This window comes from Trachemys scripta, chromosome 1 (assembly GCF_013100865.1).
Source record: "Trachemys scripta elegans isolate TJP31775 chromosome 1, CAS_Tse_1.0, whole genome shotgun sequence".
Classification (NCBI taxonomy): Eukaryota; Metazoa; Chordata; order Testudines; family Emydidae; genus Trachemys; species Trachemys scripta.
Genome location: NC_048298.1, coordinates 79,839,607 through 79,863,335, shown reverse-complemented (window position 1 = coordinate 79,863,335; position 23,729 = coordinate 79,839,607). Strand labels below are relative to the sequence as shown.

The following is a 23,729-nucleotide window of genomic DNA, read 5'->3' as shown; positions in this document are numbered from 1 at the left end:
TCTAATTAGCCGATGGTGAACAAAAAAGAAAAACATAAATCAAGAAGTCATGTCTATACGGTGTCAGTTGCATCTATAGTTAATTGCTGAAAGACAATTTTAAAAGTTTCGCCCCATAAAATATCAGTGGATTCATTTAAGTAGCTATGTTTCAAAATGTTCCCTTTGTTTCAAATTCACCTTTTAAAATGTTACTACATCTACTACACATTTAAAAAATGCATAAAATATTTTTTGCTGATATATATGAAAAAGTGATTCATTCCTTTGGCAATTTAGCTCCCTGAAGACATATGCTGCCACCATCATCAACAAGAAATATTTTATATGAATACTATAGTAATAAAAAAGCCTTACATAACAGTAGACTGCTGAGCCTATACCTGCTTTCCTTCCCCATTTTCAGTATTAAACGGACAAAACGATAACCAGCACAGGTCACTGACAAAAGTATAAAAATAACTAGTTAAATTTAAATTTTCCATCTGTTTTGCTTAATGACAGAAGTCACTTTGCTTAAACCCTATAATGCAATGAAAATCTGCAGCATTATGGTGGAGAAGCCAGTGATTATTTGGGCTTGAAAGTGAGACTATTTGGCATTAACGTGCACAATGTAAGATATTCTGGGCAGGAATCCTCATGAAAAATTCCAATGATTCCTTTTTTCAGCCTCTGTGATAATCAATTTCCATTTACTGAAGTTTGAAATTCACCCAAGTACTGAGGCTGTGCACAAAACCCCACACATCACTTAAACCTTAATGTAAGTGTTGTGGCCTCTAATGAGTTTGTTGTGAACCTCACAATATTTGGTGGTTTTCTTCAAGCCCTAGATGCTGGCATCATACAATTATGTGAGAATCTCAGGGCACGTCTTCACTACCCGCTGGATCGGCGGGTAGCGATCGATCTATCGGGGATTGATTTATCGCATCTAGTGTAGACGCGATAAAATCGATCCCCGATGGCTCTGCCGTTGACTCCGGAAATCCACTGCGGCGAGAGGTGGAAGCGGAGTCGACGGGGGAGTGGCAGCGGCCGACTCGCCGCCGTCCTCACAGCCAGGTAAGTCGACCTAAAATATGCAACTTCAGCTACACTATTCATGTAGATGAAGTTGCATATCCTAGGTCGACTCCCCACCCCTCCGTAGTCTAGACCTAGCCTCATTGTTAGTTTAAAAAAAGCTGGGGGTGGGGTGGGGGGGAGGGAATTTCTAGCCCTTAAGGCTGTGAAGAAAAGCTTGAAATGTGAATATGGAAGGCTAGAAAGCAAATTAAAATAAAAAGAACCCAAAATTAATTTTGTTTTTAAATCATGATTTTTAAGCCAATCATGATTGTGGGGGCCTGACTTATGATTTTTGAATGTTTGAGCTTGGTATGTTGGTCCCAACCAAGTTCTGTGGCACACTGAAAACCGAATAGTAGAGGCAGTATAAAATTAATGGAATTTAATCTCAAAATAAGTAACACAAGAAAGACTGAACAGATTATATTACTCATTTTATATTTAATTCAAAAAAATTCCTACCATTTTTAGTGTGCTTAAAGCTATCATAGCATTTCCTGTTTGCCTCAGAATTTAGCCCCGGAGTGCTGAAAAAACCCCCTAACTTTTCCATGAGAATAGAGGTCCATCTTGCAGCAGACTAAATAAAGGAGGCAGTATGGTCTACTGGACATAGGGTGACCAGATGTCCCGATTTTATAGGGACAGTCCCGATATTTGGGGCTTTGTCTTATATAGGCTCCTATTACCCTCCACCCCCGTCCCAATTTTTCACACTTGCTGTCTGGTCACCCTAACTGGACAGAGCACTAGAGTGGGACTCAGGAGATCTGGGTTGTATTCCTGGTTCCATCACTGGCCTGCTGGGTGACCTTGGACCAGACACTTCCCCTCTCTATGGTTGTATTTCCTCATCTGTAAAATGGGGATAATGAGATGTCTCTGCCTTGTGAAGCACTTTGAGATCTACTGATTACAAATGCTATACAAGAGCAGGTATTATTATTGATATACATTAGTACTAATTTAAACATATGTGCAAGGAAGTTAAATTATAGTTAGTATGAGGCTCACAAGTGACTTTTCTGATATTGGGGCATTTTAAAATCTCAGACATAATGCAGAATTAACACAACAGCTATGAAATTAAATAAGTTAAGTGAAAATACGTTTATACAATCAATTAGGGCCTGATTCTGGAAGCTCTGCAGCTCTTAATGAATTCAGTGGGAGCGGAGGTGTTCAGTCCTTTTCCAGATTAGGCCCCAATCCAATCTACCCTTTCCCCCACATCAAATCCCCTCTAGGTGCTACCACAATACAAATAAGAAATAATAACAGCAGTCAGCAGCTGCTTGTCATGATAACCAGCAAGTACATGCATATCTACACTAGATTTCTTTTAGTTCCACTGGAACCAGATTTAGCTTCTGTCAGCACACACCAAGCACTGAAAGTATGTTTCCATGTATGTAGTAAATTAGGGAAAACTGAAGTGATGAATAATTGTTTTAACCATTATGTGACAAGTTCATCATATGACTTTCATCAGGGGTTTGGAAATCACTTCTTCTACCCACCTTGAACCTTCATCTCAAAAGGCCTATCCTCTCCTGTCAAAGCTGTTGAGCAAACACTATTTGATTGCTCTTTTGTCTGGAAAAATCATGATAAAAATCGACAGGGTGTTTCTCTCCTAACTCGAAGAAACAAACAAAAACTCTTAATAAGCAGAGTGAAATTCCTATTAGTGACATTCCTAGAGAGGGAAATTTTCAAAGGCTACATGCAACTTTTCAACAGAAAAATCATGTGCTTTGGATTTAGCTGCAGCTGTTTCTTTCTTGCAACAACAAAAATAACACTGCCAGTTATTAAGTGCTGTTTTGTTATATAATGCAGTTAATCTCACTTTTTTTCCTTAGGGGATTTAAACCAAGTATTACTGTAAGCTATTCTATTTAGCTTTGATAAAATTATTCATTCCTTATAGAGATCTTTCCTCGGAACTGGCTACTTTTTTGGCCTTGGTTTAAGAAGTCAACATTAAAGATCTGTGCAACAGCTGGACCTCAGTTTAGAAGAGTGCTTTTGGCTGGCAAAGTTCTTTTGACTGACAGGTGTCAAACCAAAATTAATATTGTATACACTGTGATTTACTGAGTTTCAGATTTTAGAGAAGTGAGATTGTTCCTTCTTGCCTATGGTCACACAACAGGTCAGTGGCAGAACCAGGATTAGAATCTCAGGGCTNAGCAACGTACAGTGCCCAAAAGGTGTGGATCTGGGCAAGGTTTATTGTCACGTGTATTGCTGTAGAAGTCGAGGAGCCCAAATCACAGCCCAGGACCCCATTGTGCTAGGTGCTGTACAAACAGAACAAAAACATGGCCCCTGCCCCAAAAAGCTGACTTGTTCCCTCAGTTCCTCCTCATTTCCAGTCCTGTTCCTGCCTGTCACTGCAACAAAGAGGAGGGAAACTGGGGGAGAGATAAAAGCAGCACTAAACAAACACTCACACACAACGTTGCCAGCAGATGAGAAGCAGCACCTGCAGCCCTGGCACCCATTATAGTACTTCCTGCAGGAAGTGCTGATAAGAGGGAATCAGCAGGTCTGGGAACAGTCCAGAAGCAGAAGGTCTGGGGTGGAGGGTGTGCTTTCAATAGAAGTATGGAGGACATCACAGTACTTCTAGGTTTGCTAAATAGAGAAGTAGCCAGTCCCATTCTCCTTTTCTCTGATCCTAGGATTGCTTAGACTATAAGCTCTTCATTGCAGGGACGGTGTCTTTATTTGTTGCTGCAAAGCAGCTGGCATATTACTGAGTGCTTTAAAATAATAAATAGGATGGGGTCAGGAGGACGGATAGCTTCAGGTCAGCTATAACTGTCTCACTCTTCCTCTAACATGCTTTAAAATGCCAGTGATTGAAGCGCTCTGGAAGATGAGCTAGTAAAATATGCAATTTGCAAGACTTGTGCACAAAATAAGAATGAGTCGGCAGGCCACTTGGCTCCTGCTGTTGAGCTAATCTACATCCCAGGCAAGTTAGCATGTCAGGATGAATGTACACAGAAAGACGGGGAGGTGGAAGTAGTGCAAATGAAGGTATACAGCCTAAAAAATAAAATACTTCACATTTTGCCATACTTCATGAACAAACAAATATTTAAAATGGACAGACTTGCAGGAATGTCCAGATTTTTCTAAGACCTCTTGATCTGAAACATTCCTGACCATCACAGTAATATTTTTCTTGGATAGTGTAATGAATCAAATTCATTACTTATCAGTGCCCGAAGAGCTTATAATAAAAATACAGAGTTGAGAGCACTCAGGTACATCAACTCAAACCAAATACTTGTGAAAAATTCATTACTGTCGTACCAGGAATACAACTCTCAGGGCTTGTCTACGTGGTAGTGTGATGCACTCTACAGTGGTGTGATTTCTAAAGTGCATTCACATGTTACATATAAATTGGTCTGTGTATACCCCCCTGCTGGTGTGCATTAAAGGGTCCCTAGTGCACTTTAACATATTACTATTTCAAACACCAGCAGAATCAACTCAGGCCAATTTACATGCAACCCAGTGCGCCTCAGAAATCAAACTCTTATGGAGCGCATTACCCCACAGCGTATAGACTAGCCCTCAGAATATACTCAGTCTCACAAACTGTGTGTTAAATGGATATTTTATCCAGCTGTGTCATTCAAAGCAAATTATTTAATTTAGAAATTGTGAAATAAGGAAAGTAGCTCTGCAAAGACCCCAAAAGGTGAATTCTTGGCATCTCCATCCATGAGCAGTGGGTGAGCACTGTATGAGCAGGGGGAAAGATAGTTTTGCATGTTGGTGTTTAAAGTAAGTGCAAGACTGAGTTTTGCAAAATGTACAGAAGTACCACCAACTGCTGGAGAAGTAGGGCTACACAATTACAACTGAATGTATTATTATTTGTATTACTGTAGCACTTAGGAGCTCCAGTCATGAACTAAACCCCATAGGTGTAGTTTGACTTCTATCTTTGGAGGGAGTAACTCCAATCAGGCGAACAGGGCTGTGCGTGGGGGGGAAATTGTGCACCCTACCTGAGACTTGCAGTTTGGGGGGCAATGCCCCATGCCCTCCCAACTACACCCAGGCTAGAATCCGATTGTGCTATATGCTGTACAAGCACAGAACTAAAAGACAGGAACTTTTGGTCCCTTCTCCAAAGAGATTACAATCTAGGAATATGGCTTTATCAAACCTTACAGCCTCATTCCACACTGGTCTCCCTGACTCCCACTTTCCCCTGCTCCTTTCTGTGCAAACTGCAGCCCCTTAAACCATCTCCTTTATGATAGCTACAACCATTTCACCCTCACAGTTTTTGAGTCCCTCCCCAGGGCATCCCCTTCACTACATTATATTCAAGCTTCTTTTCCTTGCCTTCAAGACTCTGAGTAACTTGGCACCTCCCTGCTTATCCAGTTCTTTTATTGCGTCAGCCCTGCCTAGTCCACAATGCCACCAGCTTCAATACATCATTTTGTCTATTTTTTCCACACCCACACACGTGGAAGTGACCAGTAAAGCCAATATTCCCTCCTAAGCTTCTTGGGGTAGGGGTTGTCTTTGTATGCGTCTGGACAGCACACATTCAAGGGATACGGTCATATAAATCCTCCATGTCTAGGGCTCCTAGGCGCTAGGGTAATACAAATAAATCATCATCTTTTCTTTACTTCTGGTCATGCCATGTAGGGTGGTGGGGAGGAAGGGATGTTTTAGAAATATGTTTTTGCTTCCTTGCCTAGTGTGTCCATGCTGAACATTTAGATCTAATCATATTTTCACTGGATGGAAAACATAATGCAGTAAACTAAACCAAAGCCTACTGAAAACTTTGGGCCATTGCTTGATTTAAAAAAAAAAAAAAAGGGGGGGGGGGTGCCTAAAGCTGGACTCCTATGCCCATACTTAAGCATCTAAATACATGAGCAAATTTTCAAAAATTCTGAAGTGAATGGGAGCTTCTGGGCACACTTTTGAAAACTCACCCACTTATTTTGGTGCTTAAGTAACAGCCTAACTTTAGCCACCCAGCTTTTTTAAAATCTTGGCCTTCAACTCTTGTCTCTTGAAGGAAAAGAGCAAGCCGTTTTAATCACATGGGAGGGGGGCTTTTTATTTTTTCTTGCTGGGACATTTCTACTTTGGGCTCAGCAAATAAGGACTCTCCTATTAAGTATCTGTCACTGAATACTTAAATATCTTGTTCTGCTTTTGCCAAACTTTCTACAAAAATGAAAAAAATCCCTTCAAAAAAAAGAAAAAAAAAAGAAACTTCTCAGAGCTTGTTTGTCTCTCCATTGAAAGGCCAGTTGCAGTTTCAGAAAGACTAATATGTCCTCAGTCTGAAAAGGAAGGAGAGTGTATCATTAGAGCCCTGCGTGGATACAAAATTCGTATCTGCATCCAAAAATTGTCTGCGGATACCCGCAATCCATGGGTCACTGTGCATCAGTGACGCAGGGCTCTGCCAAGCCTCCAACCGCCCCCCCCCCATCTCTCCCCACAGACCTCCTGCTTCACCACCCGCTCCGCCCCTGATGTACCTCTTTCCCCGCTCTGGGCAGGGAGGCTACAATCCTGGGCACTCATGTGCAGCGCTGCTCTCTGGAGGAGGGGGAGCTCAGACACCCATACGCAGCCACCGCACCTCTAACACACGCAGACCCAGCCAGGACAGACAGCGGCAACAACAACTCTCCTCATAGCGCCCACCGTTGTTGCTCGCTAGTTTAAAGTACAACCATTCCTCTTTCAAAATGGTGCTTGGCTCACTGTGCAGGGGCACACGGTGGCACTTCCTTCTGGGAGTTGTAATTTACCTCCTTGGTCCAAGCAATCTGGGAACTACAACTCCCAGAGCGCCCAGCGGCCTTTTGCCACATATCGCAGCCCAATGCTGCATGATTCAGAGCCAAGCTGGAGCCTGGGCGACCATTCTGTGGCTGGGACCATTCTGTGACTTCCGCAATCTCCATGAATTCATCCCCAGTGGCTGGGAGCTGCAGGATCCCCCCTGCTGCCACAGGCAGTGGGGAGCTGTGGGGTACCCCCACCACCCAGCTGCCTTGGGTGGCAGGGGGCCCCCCACAGCTCCCGGCTGCCCTGGGCGGGACCCCGGAGCTCTGCAGGTGGTGTGGGGATCCCACCGTTGAGCTCCCCATTTTATCATGGATATTTTTAGTAAAAGTCACCGAGGTCATGGGCTTCCATTAATTTTTCTTTATTGCCCATGACCTGTCCGTGATTTTACTAAAAATGTCCATGACAAAATCTTAGCCTTACTCATCACTATACTGGAGAGCGGTGCAGGATCCATGGTTTCTGACAGAAATGGTGGACACACTGTTTACTGGGTCTGTTGAAAAACAGCCCAAACTGTACTAGGAAGCCATGGAATGATGGAATGGAGAAAACTGCATCATGGGACACTGAGCCCGCCCCCATGAGGCACTGCAAACCCTTCCCAGAACACCAAGCGGCAGATGGTGGTGAGTTGCACAGTGGGATAGATACCCACAGTGCACTGCTCTCTCTCTCTCGATGGAAGAGCACCAAATGTGGATATGCTCCGCTGTCACAAAGAGTGTTGTGCGGACGTGCAACAGCGGCTTGATTACAGCAGTGGAAGAATGTCAACATAACGTAAGTTGACTTAACTTTGTAGTGTAGACATGGCCTCAGTTACAGAAGCTTTTTCCGCCTTGGAAGACTTTATAGTCGCTGGTGTCTGCCCTCTCCTCACACAGAACTATGCTGCACAATCGTGGACAGTGGAGGTAGGAGAAGTATCCTGTCTGGCAGTCGGACAAAACCCCTGCAATGGCCCCTTCCAGTTGTCTGAGGTGAGGAGTTGTGGTGCGGAGCTGAATCTTCAAGAAGCCCAATGAAGCTGTGGCTTCTCATTTTTACCTGTCCATTTCACCACTGTTAGTCAGGCACAGGGCCAGGATTTTCCAAACCCAAGCGATACGTAGAGGGGAGATCATTAGCAGAAATGTATCTCTGGCATAGACTGCCAACTCCCCTCCACAGGCTTGGAAAGCCACCTCTCTTTTCCATTCTGGTACTTTGAAAACCACTATGTTCTCCAAATGTTGGCCAGCCTTAAAGGAAGAAATTGTAAACTGGTAACACAGCCCCTGGAAGGAATCACCCCACCCCTGCTGAGATAGTATGAACCATTTAAATTGTTAAAAGCACTACTACAGTCTTCTTACTATTACTCACCTCTGCTACTTCCTTATGGGTTGCAAAAGTTAAAGGAGAACCAAGGACAGTGAGTGTTACATTCCTGGAATGCGGGAAAGTATCAAAATTGTGGCCTTCTACAGAAAAGTTACGTTATGTGGGGGAATTTTTCAGCTCGTTCCAGAAACCAATAATATAATGTTCTCCTCCTCTTTGAGCTAGCAAGGCCTTCGGTTCTCAAGAGTGAAACCATGCCACCAAGAGGGTAGGAGCACTACCCAGCGAGAGCAGAGATACATGGAAAAGAGGCAGACCAGAGGTCTGGAGTTGCTCTGCATAGGAATGGAGAGGAGAAACCAAGACCAATTTGAATTCCTCAGGGCCTGGGAGGAGTGTCTCTTTAGCAGGAAACACTTACGATCCAGTTCATGGACATGAAGAGATGCAATAGGGAACAGAAACATTCCCTAATTGAGAGGTTCATTGAACTGATGACCAAAAGAGTGCGGTGTCCACCTGCTGCTGAGGCCCCAGAACCAGCGCACTGGCTGCCACCTCCTCCCCTGGCTGCTGGCCAGAGCACTGCCAAGTTGGAGGATCCTATCACAGTGACCTTTCCGACTGACCAGGAGGAGAACGCTGAGCCTGCAGGAGTACCAGAAAACCACTATGTACTAGCCCCTACAACCTCTTACAGAAGATATCCCTGGTTCTCACCTAGAGTCATTGTCCCCCATTTTTCACCCCTTGGAATGAGGGTGCAAAGACATTAACCTCAGGGCAGTGTTCTCGGTTGTGAAAAGCTACTTTGGTAAACAATGTTGTAGGTCTGATATCCATTAAAACTTCTACCTCATACTTTTAATAAATGTTATGTTTTGTTTAACGATGTGTTGGTCCCTCCTTCTTAATGATGAACTGAAGGCAGTGTTTCTTTCTTGAATAGGCCACAAGCTTCCTACTTCGTGTAATGTAATGATTTGTAGAAATGTGGGCCACCATAGTGAAAATATATTTGAGTCTGTCCCTCCACACCCAAAGTTCAGTAATAGCTGAAGTTGTACGGATACTCAGGAGGGATGGGGAATGTGCAGTATACTGTGTGATGTGCTTTAAGAAGCACTACCATTTCTGTACGTATGTCTAACACAAGCAAAAGGGGTCAGTGTCTTAAGGGCTTTTGTTACACATGTTGAAAATCAAAAGCCAAGAACAATAACTAAACAAGAAGGAATATACTGGCAATAACAGCATCTGCCAGCATTATTTTATATATTATATATATATGAAAATAAAAAACCAGTGTGTGTGTGTGTGTGTGTATATATATATATATATAAATATAACCTGAAGCAGTTTCAACCATACCAGGGACTAGTGCTCTCTAACACCCATTAATTGCACTTAGCACTGCAAAAGTCAAAAAGCTCTGCAATGGGTACAGTACTCCCCACCCAAAGCAAACTATCAAAAGCTCGTTACAAAAGTGTAAGTGCTCCCAAAAAGAGAGCTACAGAAGTGTGAATGGCAAAGACAAAAAACACTGCACAATGACAACATAACTCAGCTGCCATCCACCACAGCACAAACCCAACCCCAAGGTGATAACCCACTGGAGGTGCCCTCTTATTATTGTTTTTGATGTGTGCAATATCACATGAACCAATGGCTAATGACCTTTGGCTACCAGGGAACAAAACCCTCCCAAAGCTATGCAGCCCTATAACTATGTACCAACAATTCCTCATGTGTATTTCCAGCCGCTTTACAGGACGTCAAGGTGTCCCTTGGCACAGACAGAGGTCATCCTCTGCATCCCTGCTGTGCCACAATCTGTGCACATGTGACACCCCTGATTTCCCTTGTCCCCTGGGACCCAGGCCCCATGTGCATGTGGGTGGGAGCTGGCTGCTTGTACAAAGTTTGCCAACCAGACTTGCCCTGAGCCCATTTGGGATTGAAGCACTCCCATTTAACCTCAAAAGTGTTAGGTAGTGCGCAGCAGGCAATGATTATATGAAGAGCATTTGCCACTTTGGCACCAGACAGGGGCATAGGCAGCATCAATAGGGTGACCAGATGTCCTGATTTTATAGGGACAGTCCCGATTTTGGGGGGGTTTTTGGTTTTTTTTTTTTTTTCTTTTTCTTTTTCTTATATAGGCTCCTATTACCCCCAGTCCTGATTTTTCACATCTGCTGTCTGGTCATTCCCCCTAAGCATCAATGAGCTTTCACACTAATAAATGCAGCATTCTGCTGCTACTTAGCTTGTAACTGAATTTCCTTTTTCCAGGTTCTCTGATGGCAGGGTATGGTTTTGAGAGCCAAGGCAGGAGCGGGTATGTGGGGCTCCCTCAAAATAACAATTGGCACAGACACACTGTATAGAACTATATCATTTTCAAGAAAGTCCCTTCTTCATAGAATCATAGAATATCAGGGTTGGAAGGGACTCAGGAGGTCATCTAGTCCAACCCCCTGCTCAAAGCAGGACCAATTCCCAACTAAATCATCCCAGCCAGGGCTTTGTCGAGCCTAACCTTAAAAACCTCTAAGGATGGAGATTCCACCACCTCCCTAGGTAACCCATTCCAGTGCTTCACCACCCTCCTAGTGAAAAAGTTTTTCCTAATATCCAACCTAAACCTCCCCCACTGCAACTTGAGACCATTACTCTTTGTTCCGTCATCTGCTACCACTGAGAACAGTCTAGATGCATCCTCTTTGGAACCCCCTTTCAGGTAGCTGAAAGCAGCTATCAAATCCCTCCTCATTCTTCTCTTCTGCAGACTAAATAATCCCAGTTCCCTCAGCCTCTCCTCATAACTCATGTGCTCCAGCCACCCAATTATTTTTGTTGCCCTCCACTGGACTCTTTCCAATTTTTCCACATCCTTTTTGTAGTGTGGGGCCCAAAACTGGACACAGTACTCCAGATGAGGCCTCACCAATGTGGAATAGAGGGGAATGATAACATCCTTTGATCGGCTGGCAGTGCCCCCACTTATACAGCCCAACATGTCGTTAGCCTTCCTGGCAACAAGGCCACACTGTCGACTCATATCCAGCTTCTCGTCCACTGTAACCCCTAGGTCCTTTTCTGTAGAACTGCTGCCTAGCCATTTGGTCCCTAGTCTGTAGCAGTGCATGGGATTCTTCCATCCTAAGTACAGGACTCTGCACTTGTCCTTGTTGAATCTCATCAGGTTTCTTTTGGCCCAATCCTCTAATTTGTCTAGGTCCCTCTGTATCCTATCCCTACCCTCCAGCGTATCTACCACTCCTCCCAATTTAGTGTCATCTGCAAACTTGCTGAGAGTGCAGTCCACGCCATCCTCCAGATCATTAATGAAGATATTGAACAAAACTGGCCCCAGGACCGACCCTTGGGGCACTCCGCTTGATACCGGCTGCCAACTAGACACGGAGCCATTGATCACTACCCGTTGAACCTGACAATCTAGCCAGCTTTCTATCCACCTTATAGTCCATTCATCCAGCCCATACTTCTTTAACTTGCCAGCAAGAATACTGTGGGAGACCGTATCAAAAGCTTTGCTAAAGTCAAGGAATAACACATCCACTGCTTTCCCCTCATCCACAGACCCAGTTATCTCGTCATAGAAGGCAATTAGGTTAGTCAGGCATGACTTGCCCTTGGTGAATCCATGATGGCTGTTCCCGATCACTTTCCTCTCCTCTAAGTGCTTCAGAATTGATTCCTTGAGGACCTGCTCCATGATTTTTCCAGGGACTGAGGTGAGGCTGACTGGCCTGTAGTTACCTGGATCCTCTTTCTTCCCTTTTTTAAAGATGGTCACTACATTAGCCTTTTCCCAGTCATCTGGGACCTCTTCCGATCGCCATGATTTTTCAAAGATAATGGCCAATGGCTCTGCAATCACATCCGCCAACTCCTTTAGGACTCTCGGATGCAGCACATCCAACCCCATGGATTTGTGCTCGTCCAGCTTTTCTAAATAGTCCTAACCCACTTCTTTCTCCACAGAGGGCTAGTCACCTCCTCCCCATACTGTGCTGCCCAGTGCAGCAGTCTGGGAGCTGATCTTGTTCGTGAAGACAGAGGCAAAAAAAGCATTGTTTCCAAATAATGTGATCCCACCACACTGCACTGGCATTCACCATATCTGTATAGTGTGAGCTGAATGAATTGTCACTGACCCTCAAAGTCAAACATCTTTGACATGAAAGAAAATGCTGCTCAAATTCCAACCAGCATTTCACCGAGTGCCCACTCCACTCTATAACCATTTGTCCCAGCAGGAGCAGAACCAGATCATCATCCCATTGCTCCATGTCTTCCATCCAGTTCTGCAGGGAGTAACAGTGAGGATTTATGCAATCAGGAATTGCCATTGGCAAAAGGATGAAGGGGGGACGACAGTACCAACAAAATACAGCCAAGTAGTTCCTAGACTGTCTCTTTCTGATGCACAGAACCCTGGGATACCATCCCAAAAATGGTAGTGCTAATGTCGTGTACCTATAGTGGCAGTGTAGATGCAAGCATATGCGTGTACAAAGCATTATATCCATGTCCAGCACAGCATATAGGGACACTTGGGCACAAGTATCGGAAGCACGCAGGAGCATTTACATGATCCACTACTCAGGTATGTGCGCAAGTTTAGACATAGCCTTAATGAAAACAGGGTGGAGGGGAATTGTTTGGATTTCAAACATTTCCCATGCAGCATTTGTAACCCAAACATTGCACCACAGATCTAGTGGAGGGGAGCCAGAAAATAAAACTTGTTAAAAATAGACTTTAAAAAGAAAAGTCAAACTGACCAATCTATTTCCTTTGTTCATGGTACATGAAACATAAAACAGCATTAGCGATGAAACACACTCCCATGGAATCAGAGACACCCTGGGTTTATATTTGTATAATTCTTTCTGTTTCAGTAATGTAAGGGGATATTAAAAAACCTAGAAACATTTGTGTTAAAATATATGATTTTTAACTTAACAGTGTCTCTATAGAACATATAAAGATATCATCATTATACCAAAAGCTCTGATATTTACATATTTTAACATATCAGTTTAGGCCTACAATATTATGACTATAGTACGTTTAAATATATTATACATTTAAAATATAATGATTTATGCTTAGCACTTTGTCCTGCATAAACAACATCCTATCAGTTCCAAGATGAATCATTCTATCAGACATACTCTGCAAAGCTCTCAGTAGACTCAGAGTCTGCCACCAACGTTTCAAAAATAGAATCTGGCATCTATGTTTGCAATAATAATTTGTAGCAGTGAATCTAGTCTAAGAATACTGTATCCTAGCTAACAGCATGTTTTACATCTGGGAATATTCAGCTACATTGTTACTGTACATTCATTAGCGATAGGTGAAACAAACTTTCCTAAAGTTTGGGAGTGTTCAGACCTGGGGTTTGGATTTTGATTCAGACCCAACTGCAAAATCCATAGCCTTTGAGGTATGAAGCATACAAAAAGATGGTTGAATGAGTGCGGTGAAAAGGATGGTGATGAGAACTATGAAAATTTAAAGCAGACATGCTGCCCATAATAGATTCTATAGCTGAGGCTAACTGCAGTCCCCTTAGAAGACATCTGAAATAGACAATATTGCAATTAAGTCGGTAAGGCCACTTTTCTCTCTCTCTTCTGTGGCTGCTTTTTGAGATGGATACCTGCACCACTGAATGAGTAACTGAAGGGTTAAAAATTAAACAGCCTCAAAGATATAGCACCTAACTAAGGGTAGTCCAGGGGAAGATTCCTTAACCAATTAAAAGGCAATTCCAACCTTTCTTGGCAGGTGTTGCGTTACAGGAATGTCACCCTACCTGAAGATGAAACAGCCAGCAGTTGAGCAGGAAAGATTTAGTTGGGAAGAAAACTTGGAAATATTCTGAGTATTGAACCAGCTTTAAAAAGCGGAACTCTCCTGAAGCTAATGGGACTTACGGAAAATGTTGCTCTTAGCTGAGCACATGTAACTCCCACAGAAGCTATGTATATCTGCCATGTTATCTGGTGGGAGAAACTGCAGGGATGTAAACTGGCATTTTTGGATGGGCTCAAACCTGAGGGAAGGTGAATACTTTATGTTAGCATTCAGCTAAACAGGATTAAGTGTTTAAATATAGAAGCCTGACCTCTTTTGTTTCTGAGGAGACACATTACCCAGGTCCTGACCTCTTAAAATTGACAGTGTCAAGTGTAAACCAAATGTCACAAGAAAAAGATGCATGTAAGGTTTCACTCAGAAGTGACCAGAGGTGCTCTGGAAAGAATGAGGCTATGAACCGAAGAGGTTCCAAGTGCCTACAACTCCCCCTGACTTCAATGGGAGTGAGGATGCACAGCCTGTTGGCAGAACAAACCCTCAGTGAGCTGCATAGTTCTTATAACTTAGCCATAAAGCAGATGGCAAGACGAAGACATCCGTTTCAGTGTCTAAGGAGCCAAATTCTCCCTCAGGACCACTGACTTCAAAAGGGATTACCTGGGATTGGGAAGGCCTAACTGAGCAGTGAAAAAGAGTGGTCTTAATCATAACAGAACATAACCGGACATCCTGTTGCAGTGATTATAACAGTAGGCAGAAGTAGCAGGTAAGCATAGTCAGTTGAACGGGAAGCCATGGCCAGGAATTTCTTATGTTTCAAAATCAGCCTGGTTAAAACACCATTACCACTAACAACAAAAATTTTGGCTATGGTAGTAAAAGTCCAGACAATTAGTCAGCCATTTCCAGTTAAAATGTTTTCATGAGGGCTTGGCAAAGCTTTCTATCTAAGGGATGTCTTTCATTGGTGTCAGAGTTCTCAAATAGTAGAGAATTCCTCTCAGTGATGAACTCTTATGGGACTAACTTCAGTCTGGCTAGTTTCTAATTGTTTGCTCAAGCATTTCTCAGCCCTCTAAAAAGAGAAAAAGGCCAATTGGCAATCAGTTACATTTTCATATGTGATATATACAGACTGCTCCAGTGTAGGCAAATGCCTAAAGCTAAGGCGCCTGTGGTATGTTGACATGAAGAAGAGGTTACTCATCTTGTGCCGTAACTGCGGTTCTTTGAGATGTGTCCCCCTATGGGTGCTCCACTTCAGGGGCACATGTGCATCTCGAGCCCTTGAGCAGAGATTTTCAGCTATCAGGGTCCTTTTGGCCCATGCATGCGCCCTAAACCTCCTCATGCCAGACACCAAGGCTATGGGGGGGGTGGGAAGGAGCAGGAGAACCTCCCTTGGTTCTTCTCTACCCCAGCATCCCCTGATCCAATCCAAAGCAGAGGGGAAGGAGGGCAGGTAGTGGAGCACCCATACGGACACACATCTCAAAGAACCGCAGTTACCGCACTTCGAATAGTGTCCCTATGGATGCTCCACTTCAGGTGACTTCCGAGCAGTATCCCCAGAAGGAGAAGGGAGCTTTGGAACAGAGTCCAGAACTGAAGCTAGTACTGCAGAGCCCAGTGCGGAATCAGACCTGACAGCACGGCGAAGGATGTAATATTTTGTAAAGGTGTATACTGAAGCACATGTCATGGTCTTACATATTTAACAAATTGGTACATTCTTCAGTAATGCTACAGATGTTATCTGAGAGCTGGTCGAAAGTGCTATCACCCTATGTCGGGGCGGTGGGGGGGTGTTGAGTATCTGCAGTCTCGTAACAGTTTACAATACAACCAGATATTCATTTCGAGTAGAGACAGAGAATCCCCTGGATCTATTTGCGATGGAGATGGAGAGCCTCGGTGACTTTTGAAATGGTCTGGTCCTAGCTAAACAGAAGGCTAAAGCTCTTCTAACATCCAGGGTATGGAAATAGGATTCCTGCTGAGAACTGAATTTTTGGGAAAAAAATACTGGTAGATGGATGGATTGATTAAGGTGGAAATCTGACATAACTTTTGGTAAGAATTTAGGATGTGGGCATGAGAGAGAGAGAGAGAGAATCTGCCAATAAGGCTCCAGTTTCCCCAATCCTATGATCTGACATGATAGCAACTAAGAAAGCAGTTTTCATAGATAAATGGAGCAGGGAGAAATTTGCTATTAGTTTGAATGGCAGTCTCATAAACTGATGGAGAACCAGGTACAGATCCCAGTAGGGGTGGGCTGCTAATATGGGGGTAAGAAGTTGCCCGAGTTCTTAATGACTCTAGACAATGCTGGGTGAGCAAATCCAAAGAATCCCTCCCACCGGGGGATGAAAGGCTGATATGGAAGTCAAATGTACCTTACTTGAGCTAAAGGATAACCCCAGTTTATTCAGATCCAGCAGGTAATCCAGGTTGAGTGGAAGTGAAGCTGAATCAGGCCAGAGGGAGCAATGTCTGCACCAATGAGAGAATCTCGCCCATTTCTGTAGGTCTTTCTGCTGTTTAATAGCATTTGCTGTACGTCCGCAGAGCAGGAAGCCTCTAACTCAGAGAGCCATGAAGGAACCGTGCCCTGAGGCACAGAACAGCTAGGTTGGGATGAAGCACATGACCTACATCCTGAGATAGGAGATGAGGAATGGCTAGATGCTTGAACAGCGGGTGGACAGATAGATGAAGCAGATATGAGTACCAAAGTTGTCTTGGCCAGGTTGGCATTGTCAGGATAACTCTGGCTTCATCCTGTCTGAGCTTGTGCATAACCCATAGAATTAATGGTATAGGGGTAAATGCATAAAACAAACCCTTCTTCCAAGGGAAAAGGAAGGTGTTTCCCAAAGAGTGGTGACCCAGGCCCTCTCTTGTGCAGAAAAGACGTCACTTCCTGTTTTCTGGGATGACGAAAAGATTGACCTGTGCCAGTTCCCAGGTTTGGAATACCCTGCGGAGAATCTGAGTGTCACACTCTCATTCACAGTCCTGTGAGAAGTGTCTGCTGAGGGCATCGACTGCGGCGTTCTGAATGCCTGGGAGGTAGACAGTTGAAATATGGGTCTAATGGGCTATACACCAGTTCCAGAGCTTCATGGCTTTGGCACACAAGGAGTGGGACCTTGTTCCCCCCATTTGTTGATGTAGAACATGCAGGGCATGTTGTCCATCGTAACCCTGATTGCTTTGCCTTTGGGTAGAAAATTACGGCAAGCATTCCTGACAGCCATGAGTTCCAACAGATTGATGTGTAGACTGGTTTCTTGGGCTGTTCTTCTACCTTTAGTTAGGAGGGCATCAAGATGGGTTCCCCATCCTAACAGGGGTCGTTAAAGTCACTGATGGGATCAAGAGACAGAAAGGGATGCCCACTCAGACATTGATTTGTTCCTTCCACCAATTTAGGGAGTTGTTTTTACCTGCCTGTCCAGGGTCCAGCTGCCTGTCCAGGATGTCCTTGAGCAGGGAATAGGTTGATCTGAGTCCATGTTGGCACAGCAGTGCTTGACTGGTCCTTGTATGGGTATCAGTGTGGATTTCTGTCCGTTCAGCTGCAGGCCCAACTCCTGGAACAGAGCAAGGGGCCTGTGGGTGGATGATAACACTACTTTGTAGGAGCAACCCTGGAGTAGCCAGTCGTCAAGGTACGGAAAGACTAAGATTGGTTCCTGCTGAATGTAAGCCACCGCTACTGCCAAAACCTTTGAGAACACCCTGGGGGCTGATGATAGGTCAAAGAGAAGTACCTGGTATTGAAAATGAGCCTGGCCTATGGTAAAGCATAGGTGTTACCTGTGCAATGGTTGTATTGATACATGAAAATAGGCATCTTGTAGGTCAATAGCCAAAAACCAATCCCCTTCCTTCAGTAAGGGAATTATAGTTGCCAGAGTCACCACACTGAACTTTTGAGGCTTCATGTACTTGTTGAAGAGTCTCAGATCTAAGATCAGCCTCCTCCCTCTGTCCCCACCAGGAAATACTTTGACTAGAGCCCCTTGCCCCTGTGGGGAGAAGGGACCAGGAACCAGTTCTATTGCTCCTAAACAGAGGAGAGAGTCCAGCTGTTGTCTCAACAAAAACTCATGAGAGGGACAGGGAAAAGAGTGCAGGGGGTGGGGGATAATGTAAAATGGATGGGATAGCCCAATGTTATGACCTCCATGACCCATTTGTCCATGTTGATCTATTTCCAAGCTTCTGGAAACAAGAAAGGTGGTCCCCAAAGTGGAGGAGATAGGCCAATGGGCACAACTGTAACTCCAGAGATACAGGAGGATTCAAATCCTCAAGCAAACTATCAACACTGCTGTTTGGATGAGGCCTGGGTGGCCAAGGAGGGTGGTTGAGTGGCTCTTTCTCTCCCTGAAATCTCTCTCTCTTTCTGGCGGTTCAGAAGATCCATAGAGTCCAGAAAACTGAGTAGGACATGACCTCTGGGCAGTCTCTGACTACTAAACCTCTTATTATTTGCACATGTACATATACGCAGGGATTGTAAGGTAGCCCTCAAGTCTTTCAGTGTGTGCAAGAACTCATTTGTGGTTTCCGAGAAGAGTTTATAACCATCAAAAGGGAGGTCCGCAACAGTGTTCTATACTGTCTCTCAGCAACCCTGAGAGCTGGAGCCATGGCGCTCTGCACATCACCACCACCTTGGAGATGGATCTGGCAGCAGTGTCTGCAACATCTAAGGATGCTTGAAGAGCAGTTCTAGCCAACAACTGGCCCTCAGAGATGATAGACTGGAATTGCTCCCTGTGTTCTTGTGGTAACTGTTCAATAAAAATCATAAGTCTCTTATAATAGGTGAAGTTGTATTTAGCTATGATCACCTGCTAATTTACAATCTGAAATTACAAATTATTGCTAACGAACAATAACTTACTGCTTTGTACTGTGATTTTAATCTTGTTTATAAGCCAGCTGGCTGTTTGAATGAACTACTTTTGTTCACAGTCTGAATTTCCAGCAAGTGACTCAGACAGCAGCTGGTGATCCGCTTAGAAATTCTTTATGCTTGGAATTGTCAAAGAAACCCCATGGGAGTTAGATCCCCAATTCCCATTAGATTTCATTCAGAGTTGGAACCTGACCCACTTAGGTTCCTTGAAAGTCTCAGCTTTAAGGCTTAACACAATCAGGTATTATTGGTTCATGGCTATACAGGACATGATCCTTTGAGGTGCTAAGCACTTGCATTTCATACTGACTTCAACGGAAGGATCAAGCCCTGTGACAGCATGGCGATGTAGCTAGATTTGTCCAAGTATTTGAGACACTATGCTGCTGTAATAAATGGAGAAGCCCATGAAATTTAGTATACCGCTACCCCGATATAACACGGCCCGATATAATACGAATTCGGATATAACGCAGTAAAGCAGTGCTCCAGGGGGGCAGGGCTGCGCACTCCAGTGGATCAAAGCAAGTTCAATATAGCACGGTTTCACCTATAACGCGATAAGATTTTTTGGCTCCCGAGGACAGCGTTATATCGAGGTAGAGGTGTAGTAGTAATTGTTGTCCACATTTGTTAATTCATAAGCACAACATTCAGTTGGAATCTGTAAAGCCTCATGCATGCTTAATGGTGATGGAGAAATAATAATTTGCATTTCTGTAGCACCTTCCATCAAAGGAGCTCAAAGTACTTTACACACATTGCAAAACCCTGTGAAGTAGCTAAGTGTTATCTCCATTTTACAAGTGGCACACTGGGGCGCAGAATTTATGCAACTCAAATTCCAGTGAAATGAGACCTATTTTCTCACAGGGAGTTCTATGCCTTCCAGACCAGGCCAGACTCAGTCTGGTTCATACATGCTAAGGCCAGAAGGGGCCACTATGATCATTAGTCTGACCTCCTGTGTAACACAGGCCATAGAACTTCTCCAAAATAATTCCTAGAGCAGATCCTTTAGAAAAAACATTCAATTTGGATTTAAAACTTTTCAGTGATGGAGAAGCCAATTTACCTTTGGTAAATTGTTCTAGAGTTTAATTATCCTCACTATTAAAAACTGTATGCCTTATTTCCAGTCTGAATTTGTCTAGCTTCAGCTTCCAGTCATTGGACCATGTTACACCTTTCACTGCTATATTGAACAGCCCATTATTAAATATTTGTTCTCTCATACCTTGCAAAGATGCAATTAACTAAGAGATTATTTCCCTCTCCCATTCATAAACATAGCTCATTAGAAAGGCACTAATGTTTCCTTGACCAGTGTAGACAGGGCCTAAAACAGCATGATAGCAGATAAGACTTTGGTACCAGGAAAACATAGGGGGACAACCTATATGTAATTGTTCTGAAATATCTACTAATGCAAACATCCCACAACAATGGGTGAATAGGGATAGACTGGATACTGTAGCATCTACTTCATAATACAAATGAATGCAAGTGGAACAGATTGTTAGGGAATGAAAAAATCAATACAGATGGTTTACTCACTGAAAAGGGAGAAATAGAAAAAGGGAGTGTGTATTTGGATTACAGTTATGGGTGCCTGCTGCCAGTTTGTTTTCTTCAGGCTATAGGAAGGTGGCAGCTGTAGGTAGTAGGAAGGAGGGGTCAGATTCTGCTGTATTCAGTTTCAGCAGAGTTGCATGAGTGTAAACGGAGACAGACTCTGGCTTACTGAATTCATTTACATAATTTTATTTGGGCAAGAGGAATGAAATAGTGGCTTTAACAGGCATCTCTGCCTCTCTATTGCTAAGATCACTTGTCAGAGAAAGCAAACAGCCTTTTGTTTAATTTAAACATTCTGAAGGGAAAAAATAAAGTGACATTTTTGGGACAAAGCAGTTCAGAATAAGCAGGTTGTTTAAGTAAAAGGTGGTGTTGTGGCTGTGAGGGCAGAGCCTCAGAGCTGTCCCTTTTGATGGAGCAAGCGAAGTGCCACACTGAGACTACCACTGAGCTAATGATCAAATAGACAGATATGTTTACATTTCTGTTTTTACTGTGACTGTGGATGGATTCAGTTTCTCTCTCTTTTTCTCTCTCTCTCTCTCTGCTTTGTAGAAAAACAACTTTAAGAGGCCTATTTTCCTAGTTAATGTACAAGTACAAAGTAGAACCATGACGTTCTTAATCCACAGGTACCTGCCCGGTCTCTTACCAAATGCAGCTATATTTTTGCCAAAGAAAAGGATGATTTAATAAACTTCAATAAAGTCTGCCAGTTTCTTCAAAGACACTAGGGGCATCTGGTCCCCTCTTGTTACTTGTTTGTAGTCTATGAAAAACAAACTTCAGTTCAGAGAGGGAAAATAAGAGTTTAGCATTTTATCCTTGATGTGCAGATTTTACTTAGAAAAGAGCTCCAAAAACTTACTAATAAAAGGAATGATTGAAAAAAATGCCTGCAAAAGACTAGCAATCAAACTGTCTGGTTCTAGCCAATTATTCTTCCCTAGGTCCACGGACTTCTTCACTAATGCTGACTTTTGAGACAATTCTACATTCACTACTGGCAGAACATACTTCAAATTACCCAAGGGCCTGGTATTAGAATATAAAAACAAATTAATACATTGACTAGTGCTGCTGAGTTATCAGTTTCTGCAAACCAAATGGGTATATTGGCAAAGGTACTAGGTACACAGCCGCCACGTCATGTGGAGCTCCTCGTGACACAACTTCTCTTTCAGATGAGAGGGAGTGGACGATATGAAGGGGTGGACTCAGGGAAGTCTAACAACCTTTGTTATACAGGAAGTCAGACTAGACAATCACAATGGTTCTTTCTTACCCTGTAAGGTATGAATCTCTGCATTTGGACTCTCACCCTCATGCCCTCGTTTTCAGTTGTTTCTACCAGCTCCAATATTAAACAAGTTGATAATTAATTAAAATGACAAATCAAAGTCAGAAGCCAGACAGGTACAACTGGATCAGCTCCCGCACCAATCTTAGTTACCATGTTTGTAAATGTTAACCTCATGAGAAAACTGAAGAACTTGCACTAAAAAAAATATGGAAGAGGACAATAACGTGTCAGACAAAAATTGCGAACAGGGCTACACTGAAAGACAAGCTTTATTGCTCCAAAAGTGGAAGATTATGTCTGGGAAGAAAAAGGGAAAACATGCACTTCAAATGCAAAGTTGCAGTCAAACTGACCGGCAGTGTGATGTGAGAAAAAGAACCTAACACCCTTCCCTCAATCTGTAACTACTAAAAATTTGAGTTGAGCCAATTTCTACAAACAGCCACAAGTGGCAACAGGCCCAGCAAGTGCATGCACATCCACAGTTGAATTTTCTCACCACTGAGAAGCTTGCAAATCAGTGTGCTGTACTCTATATAAAGCAAACACCAGATAATGGAAGAAAGAACAAGATTTTGGCATTGGTCATGCACTGACTGAAGAAACTCCAGTAAGAAGGAAAAGGGTTCCAGGAACCCTTTCTTATCCAGGCATAAGAAAGTGAAGAAAAGGAGCAATTCATGAAAATACTCTGTATGCAAGAAACTATCAAGGTTGGTAAGCCAGAAAACTGATCCACCTTGGAAGCACTAAGTCTTTACATTGGGTTACCCATACATTTATTTTTGAAGTGACTGTTGCAGAACCTGAAAGAAATGTATCTATTGCATACCGCTTATACAAGACTTGCTCTGATAAAGACTCCCAATATACGGGCAAGTATCAGAGGGGTAGCCGTGTTAGTCTGAATCTGTAAAAAGCAACAAAGGGTCCTGTGGCACCTTTGAGACTAACAGAAGTACTGGGAGCATAAGCTTTCGTGGGTAAGAACCTCACTTCTTCAGATGCAAGTCTCTTGCATCTGAAGAAGTGAGGTTCTTACCCACGAAAGCTTATGCTCCCAGTACTTCTGTTAGTCTCAAAGGTGCCACAGGACCCTTTGTTGCTTTTTACAGATTCAGACTAACACGGCTACCCCTCTGATACTTGNGGAAATGATAGAAGAGTTTATTTGTAGGAGTGAATTTAGTTTTCAGCTGACTAACTTTTGAAAGCCAAAGTCTGATCCTGCAGACTCATGCTAATGTAATCTGAACTCGGGCGAGTAGCCCTACTTTCAGTAAGGATTACTCAATTAATAAGAGCTTGCAGGATTGGGCCTAGCGTTTGTCTTTTAAACATAAAATTCCAGACTGCTGCCAGCATTTGCTTTCCTCATTTGCAGGGAATGCACTGCCCGTATATTGCAACAAAGGGTCCTGTGGCACCTTTGAGACTAACAGAAGTACTGGGAGCATAAGCTTTCGTGGGTAAGAACCTCACTTCTTCAGATGCAAGAGACTTGCATCTGAAGAAGTGAGGTTCTTACCCACGAAAGCTTATGCTCCCAGTACTTCTGTTAGTCTCAAAGGTGCCACAGGACCCTTTGTTGCAATATACGGGCAGTGCATTCCCTGCAAATGAAGAAAGCAAATGCTGGCAGCAGTCTGGAATTTTATGTTTAAAAGACAAACGCTAGGCCCAATCCTGCAAGCTCTTATTAATTGAGTAATCCTTACTGAAAGTAGGGCTACTCGCCCGAGTTCAGATTACATTAGCATGAGTCTGCAGGATCAGACTTTGGCT

General features: G+C 43.4%; 1 protein-coding gene across 8 annotated transcripts in view; it reads right to left on the bottom strand.

The window, feature by feature from the left end:
- The window catches only part of CRADD (CASP2 and RIPK1 domain containing adaptor with death domain), a 118,386-nt gene that overhangs the window by 30,747 nt on the left and 63,910 nt on the right, over positions 1–23,729 (bottom strand). The gene's annotated exons all lie outside the window — the stretch shown is intronic.